This window comes from Triticum dicoccoides, chromosome 7B (genome assembly GCF_002162155.2).
Source record: "Triticum dicoccoides isolate Atlit2015 ecotype Zavitan chromosome 7B, WEW_v2.0, whole genome shotgun sequence".
Lineage (NCBI taxonomy): Eukaryota > Viridiplantae > Streptophyta > Magnoliopsida > Poales > Poaceae > Triticum > Triticum dicoccoides.
Genome location: NC_041393.1, coordinates 711,743,813 through 711,750,494, shown reverse-complemented (window position 1 = coordinate 711,750,494; position 6,682 = coordinate 711,743,813). Strand labels below are relative to the sequence as shown.

At 44.7% G+C, this 6,682-nt stretch overlaps 1 long non-coding RNA gene across 1 annotated transcript; it reads left to right on the top strand.

The window, feature by feature from the left end:
- The first annotated feature begins 1,560 nt into the window (after window positions 1–1,560).
- On the top strand, window positions 1,561–2,502 carry LOC119337604. The gene is made up of 3 exons (XR_005163424.1): window positions 1,561–1,662; window positions 2,305–2,378; window positions 2,466–2,502. It is a non-coding gene; the product is annotated as an uncharacterized LOC119337604 (long non-coding RNA).
- The last annotated feature ends 4,180 nt before the right edge of the window (window positions 2,503–6,682 follow it).

Sequence of the window (6,682 nt, the reverse complement as noted above, 5' to 3'; positions counted from 1 at the left end):
ACCTAACTACTAGTAGCGCTCACTTATATCCCACTCTACTACTAACCTAACTACTAGTAGCGCTCATTTCTTATTTCCCACGCTACTACTAACCAAACTACTAGTAGCGCTCATTTGTTTCCTACGCTACTACTAATAATTTAGGAATTAAAAAAAATAAAAGTTAGATGTAGTATTCATGGATTGCAATACGTCCAGTGCAAACCAAACCAACGTCACATAACATTCTCAAGATTGCATTTAACATCAGACACACACAATGATCATCGAAAGGTGGGTACCTTCCCTGGTGTTCCATCACCAACCTAAACAGACAACTTCCCTAGATGTATCTACCAAGGCTCAGAGCTTAGATGCCGGTGGACCCGAATCCTCCCTCCCCCCGGACGGTTGCGTCGAGGTCCTCCACCTCGATGACCTCCGGCGTCGAAATCACCTGGACAATCATCTACGCGACATGGCCACCGGCTTCACGGAGAAGTCCGCCTCTGAGTGGTTGAAGAGCACAATGCCCACCACCCGCGCTAGTCAGTGTCGATCACCCCTGCGCCCATGTCGAGAAAGTGAAAACCTGTTAGTACGCAAATTGCATCAGTTCTATAACTAAATGGTATATTCCAATTCACAAGACCCATTAAGTTAAGATTATTTCTCATCTAGCAATTTAAAGGGGTCATGCCGAAAATATATGCTTAATTCCTCACTGGCTATTCAAACTAAATGGTCCAAGAACTTTGGGACAATCAACAACCTTTCCACTTGATCTTCGCTAGCTACTTTGGATTCAACAAGAAAAGGAACATTTATTTGAACTGAAAAGAACAAGCAGGCAAGCATGCTATCAATCTTCTGGCAAGAATTTCACAAAATGCACATGTCAAGTGTACTCTAACAATCGACGTGTCCCATCTCCTCATGAGTAAGGACTCTAGCTGAGCCGACAACATGGAGCAAGATGTAGTCGTTTCCGAGCATGAACCCTTGGCTGTCATCAATGAACCTGCACCATCCATCACGCCCGTTGTAAAATATGTTAGTTTCAGCTAAGAAAAGAACTGAACTCTAAACATATGATGTTATCTAAATCCTTACTTTATGGAGTAAAGATTCCAGGAGATATCATCGGCAGCAAAAAAGGCAATATATTTCACTGATTTTGGTGTTGCAACAACGTATATACTTTATCACATTATAAGTCCTCACACCATCAACTATGACAAAATCTGAGAGTATAAGTCTGGTTACATTCACCCAAGTCCAAACATAAAATTATGTCCAACATAGTACAGCCCACCTTGATAATTTCATAGGATTTAATATACGAAACTAAACCTGACAAGTGATATGTGTTTAAGTATCTACAGAACAGCCTCTAAAATTTTCATGTTGTATTTTAATACCACCTCTAACAAGGCCTAATCTCCCACATCAAAATACTGTACCCAGGAACATATATTTCGGGACAGCAAGCTAAACTGATGGCTGCTCTCAAATTAGTAAGAAAACATTGGATGATCTCTCAAATTTACGGCCAGCGCCGCCGGTGGCGGGATGAGCAGCTGGAGCAGGAGGGCGACGCCGAGCTCGGCTGGGGCCTCCTCGGAGACGCCTACGACCGCTGCGGCGAGGTCTGCGCCGAGTACGCCAAGACCTTCTACCTCGGTGAGCCAGCCCCTCACACCCCGTCCATCCGTCCGTCAGTCAGTCACTACTCCGCAACTCTGATGATGCTAGTAGTAGTTAAACCGTCCGTCTCAGCACATTCAGTCCAAAATTGCAAGGAGTAATTTAAGCATCGGATCAATTCAACGAACAAAAGATCGTTTGTGATGTTCCATCATCTCATAGAAAAGACGATGCTCCCCTCGCACTACCTAAGCAGCAGCTCTTGTGGCTTCTGCTCCAGAATCCTCACGAGAGGATGACTGTCAGGCAGGCAACCAGCCTGAAGCTTATCTATAGTCTAACCAACAGCTGTAGTACATACACTGTGGTGGAAGTTTCTTGCAGCCCAACAGATGTGAGCATCATGCAGCCTTCCCGAGTCGCTGATTTCGGGGCGCTCACACACTCTGCTGGATTTAGAATAGAAGATCTTGCTAATTTCAGCACAAGTATGTCGCTCTTTTCTCAGTCAGTTGTCCTAGAAACTTACCCTCCTCCACTCATTTCAGTCATGGATCCTATACGCTTTTCCGCTTGTGAGAAATTTACAACTTCATATGGTAGATTTCAGTGAGTAGCACTGTCGATGTTCATGATTACTAAAGCTTACTTGTTTCTCCTTTGTTTGCTGATGTTCAGATAATTTATTCAATCTGAAGCCAAATACTCATGCATATACCAGTGACCCCCTACAGTTTGGAAATTATGGGAAGGTACCAGTGACAAGTTAGAGCCCCAATTATTAAGTGTTATTCCATCTACATTAGGAATTGATGCAGTTTTTGCTCCCCAAATTGCAGTCCATTTCTCCGACTGATCTAGCTACTACGGCGGCCAGAATTAGTAAGGTGTGATCAACGTGGCCGTATAATTAGATTAGGAAAAATACTAAACTTTTACTCCTAATAGTGGGGCTGTAATATTTCCACAAGCGTTCATCTGGGCCTTATCCTATGCCATCTCCAAAGATTTAAAAATGCAAGTGTGGTTCAGATGAAGGTATGGATAATGAGATACTTGCTTGTAGGAAAAACTCCCATGCTCGCTTGATGATGATGATGTCTCGCTTGATACTCCCTTGTCCGCTGAGATGGTACTCTATCGCCGCTGGCCACCAACGGCATTCTGCTCAATGGCGGCCAAGGCATGCCTTGTGGCTGTCCAGGAAGCTCGAATCAGGCTGGACTGGAGAAGAAACAGAGCAAGGTCGTGTGATGTCCTAGCTGAATCAGAGTACAATAAGCAAAAGTGCAGAACAACATTCATTTGTATAACAACTCGACGTCCATGTGCAGCTCTGCTGCAATGGAGCATTCATTTGCGTAGTGATTTACTGAACCAATTTGAACTTAGTTCAAGCCGAGACTATTTTACAACATCTTATCTTATCCCGAAGGTACTAGTCCATATTGAAATATCCAAAACATCTTATATTTGCAAACGGAGGGAGTGCTAAAGTTTTTTCATCCAATCCATCCATCCATGGAGTGTACTAGCTAGTCTAGGCCACGGATAATGACCACCTAGCATGTAACAACTAAGCCATGGTGGCCAATCCCATTAAGTAGAAATTTAGCTACCATTAGAAACCATAGAACAGAAGCATAGAAGTACAATAGCTAACAATAAGACAGCTCTACATGATCTATAGCTAACGACAGAATAGAAGTACCATCGGAAGCTCTAGGAACTAAGTAACACACGACATCAGTAGCTAAATAATATCCATGGACACATCCATTACTTACAACTAGAAACTCTAGGAACGCCTAGAAATGGAGGCCAGAGGACCAGGCCATTAATAGAACCATATCCAGCAGTAATACAAGCACGCCAACACAGGAATTGTGCAACCATTTGACGGCCATAGGACTAGTAGCCAAGAAATGGCCGCACAATCAGCCACCCAAAGCACGAGAGGGGGAAGGGGAGGAAGAACCGGGGTATTACCGAGACGGAGACGAAGTGGGCACGACCACCGCCACCGCTGTTGGACCAGAAGGCGTCGTGGCCGGGGAAGCCCGCGCCGAGTAGCCAAGACAGGGGCGCGGGGGCTCGGGAGGAGGAGCGGAAGACGACCACCACCCCGCCGTGCCGGCGAGCTAGGGTTTGCCTTGGGGGCACGCGCAGGGGCGGGAGGCCGGGGCGGAGGCGGCGAATCGGCAGAGGGGGGCGAGGGGAGCCGGGCCGGTGAGGCACGGCGCGGGGTGGCACCGGAGCTGGCCGGAATCGGCCGGTGACGGCGGCGGCAGAGGGGGGATCGGGACGGGACGAGCGTGCGCCGCGTGCGGGGGGAGGGAGAGAGCGAGAGGTGGGAAGGGGAGAGGAGGAGAGAGGTGTGGCCATGTTTTTTTAGGGTCGGCGTGGCCATGTTTAGTAGAGCGAGAGGGGTGGACAACTTAGTAGTAGCGTGGGGGTCTAACCTGCGCTACTACTACTTACTTAGTAGTAGCGCCGGTTTTATACCCCTCGCTACTACTATGGCCTATCCCAGGGGCATTATTGGAGACCACTTACTAGGAGCGCGGGTTTATACCCCTCGCTACTACTATCAACTTAGTAGTAGCGCGGCTTTTATACCCCTCGCTACTACTAATTAGCAGTAGCGCCCACTTTTAAACCACGCTACTGATAAACTTCTGTGTATAAGGTTTTCCCTAGTAGTGTCAAGGTGTCGCGCTGGTGACGATGGTGATTATGACGGTGCTTCGGAGATGAAGATCACAAGCACAAGATGATGATGGCCATATCATATCACTTATATTGATTGCATGTGATGTTTATCCTTTATGCATCTTATTTTGCTTTGATTGGCGGTAGCATTATAAGATGATCTCTCACTAAATTACAAGGTATAAGTGTTCTCCCCGAGTATGCACCGTTGCGAAAGTTCTTCGTGCTGAGACACCACATGATGATCGGGTGTGATAGGCTCTACTTTCATATACAATGAGTGCAAAACAGTTGCACACGCGGAATACTCAGGTTAAACTTGACGAGCCTAGCATATACAGATATGGCCTCGGAACACTGAGACCGAAAGGTCGAGCGTGAATCATATAGTAGATATGATCAACATAGTGATGTTCACCATTGAAAACTACTCCATCTCACGTGATGATCGGACATGGTTTAGTTGATTTGGATCACGTGATCACTTAGATGATTAGAGGGATGTCTATCTAAGTGGTAGTTCTTAAGTAATATGATTAGTTGAACTTTAATTTATCATGAACTTAGTCCTGGTAGTATTTTGCAAATTATGTTGTAGATCAATAGCTCGCGTTGTTGCTTCCCTATGGTTTTATATGTGTTCCTAGAGAAAACTAAGTTGAAAGATGTTAGTAGCAATGATGCGGACTTGGTCTGTGATCTGAGGTTTATCCTCAATGCTGCACAGAAGAATTATGTCCTTGATGCACCGCTAGGTGACAGACCTATTGCAGGAGTAGATGCACACATTATGAACGTTTGGCTAGCTCAATATGATGACTATTTGATAGTTTTGTGCACCATGCTTTATGGCTTAGAACCGAGACTACAAAAATGTTTTTGAAACGTCATGGAACATACGAGATGTTCCATGAGATGAAATTGATATTTCAGACTCATGCCCATGTCAAGAGGTATGAGACCTCTGACAAATACTTCGCCTAAAAGATGGAGGAGAATCGCTCAACTAGTGAGCAAGTACTTAGATTGTCTGAGTACTACAATCACTTGAATCAAGTGGGAGTTAATCTTCCAGATAAGATAGTGATTGATAGAGTTCTCTCCTACCTCTTGAGCACTGCGTTGGATTTCCCCGAAGAGGAGAGTAGCGTAAAGTATTTCCCTCAGTAAAGTAGCGTAAGTATTTCCCTCAGTTTTTGAGAACCAAGGTATCAATCCAGTAGGAGATCACGCACGAGTCCATCGTACCTACACAAAACGATAGCTACTCGCAACCAACGTGATTAGGGGTTGTCAATCCCTTCACGGTCACTTACGAGGGTGAGATCTGATAGAGAAGATAAAAAATATTTTTGGTATTTTTGATATAGAGATGCAAAGTAAAAAGTAAAAGGCAATGTAAAAACAAGGCAAGTAAATAAAGTAGTGGAGATTGATGTGATGAGAATAGACCCGGGGGCCATAGTTTTCACTAGTGGCTTCTCTCAAGAGCATAAGTATTCTACGGTGGGTGAACAAATTACTGTTGAGCAATTGATAGAAAAGCGAATAATTATGAGATTATCTAGGTATGATCATGTATATAGGCATCACGTCCTAGACAAGTAGATCGAAATGATTCTGCATCTACTACTATTACTCGACTCATCGACCGCTATCCAGCATGCATCTAGAGTATTAAGTAAAACAGAGTAACGCCTTAAGCAAGATGACATGATGTAGAGGGATAAATTCATGCAATATGGTAAAAACCCCATCTTGTTATCCTCGATGGCAACAATACAATACGTGCCTTGCAACCCTATCTGTCACTGGGTAAGGACACAGCAAGATTGAACCCAAAGCTAAACACTTCTCCCATTGCAAGAACTACCAATCTAGTTGGCCAAACCAAACGGATAATTCGAAGAGACTTGTAAACATAACTCAATCATACATAAAAGAATTCAGAGAAGAATCAAATATTGTTCATAGATAAGCTGGATCATAAACCCACAATTCATCGGTCTCAACAAACACACCGAAAAAAGAACATTACATCGAATAGATCTCCACAAGAGAGGGGGAGAACATTGTATTGAGATCCAAAAAGAGAGAAGAAGCCATCTAGCTAATAACTATGGACCCGAAGGTCTGAAGTAAAATACTCACACTTCATCGGAGAGGCTATGGTGTTGATGTAGAAGCCCTCCGTGGTAGATGCCCTCTCTGGTGGAGCTCCAGACCAGGCCCCAAGATGGGATCTTGGGGATACAGAAGGTTGCGGCGGTGGAATTAGGTTTTTTGGCTCCTCTTCTGATCTGACGGGGGTACGTAGGTATATATAGGATGAAGGAGTACGTCG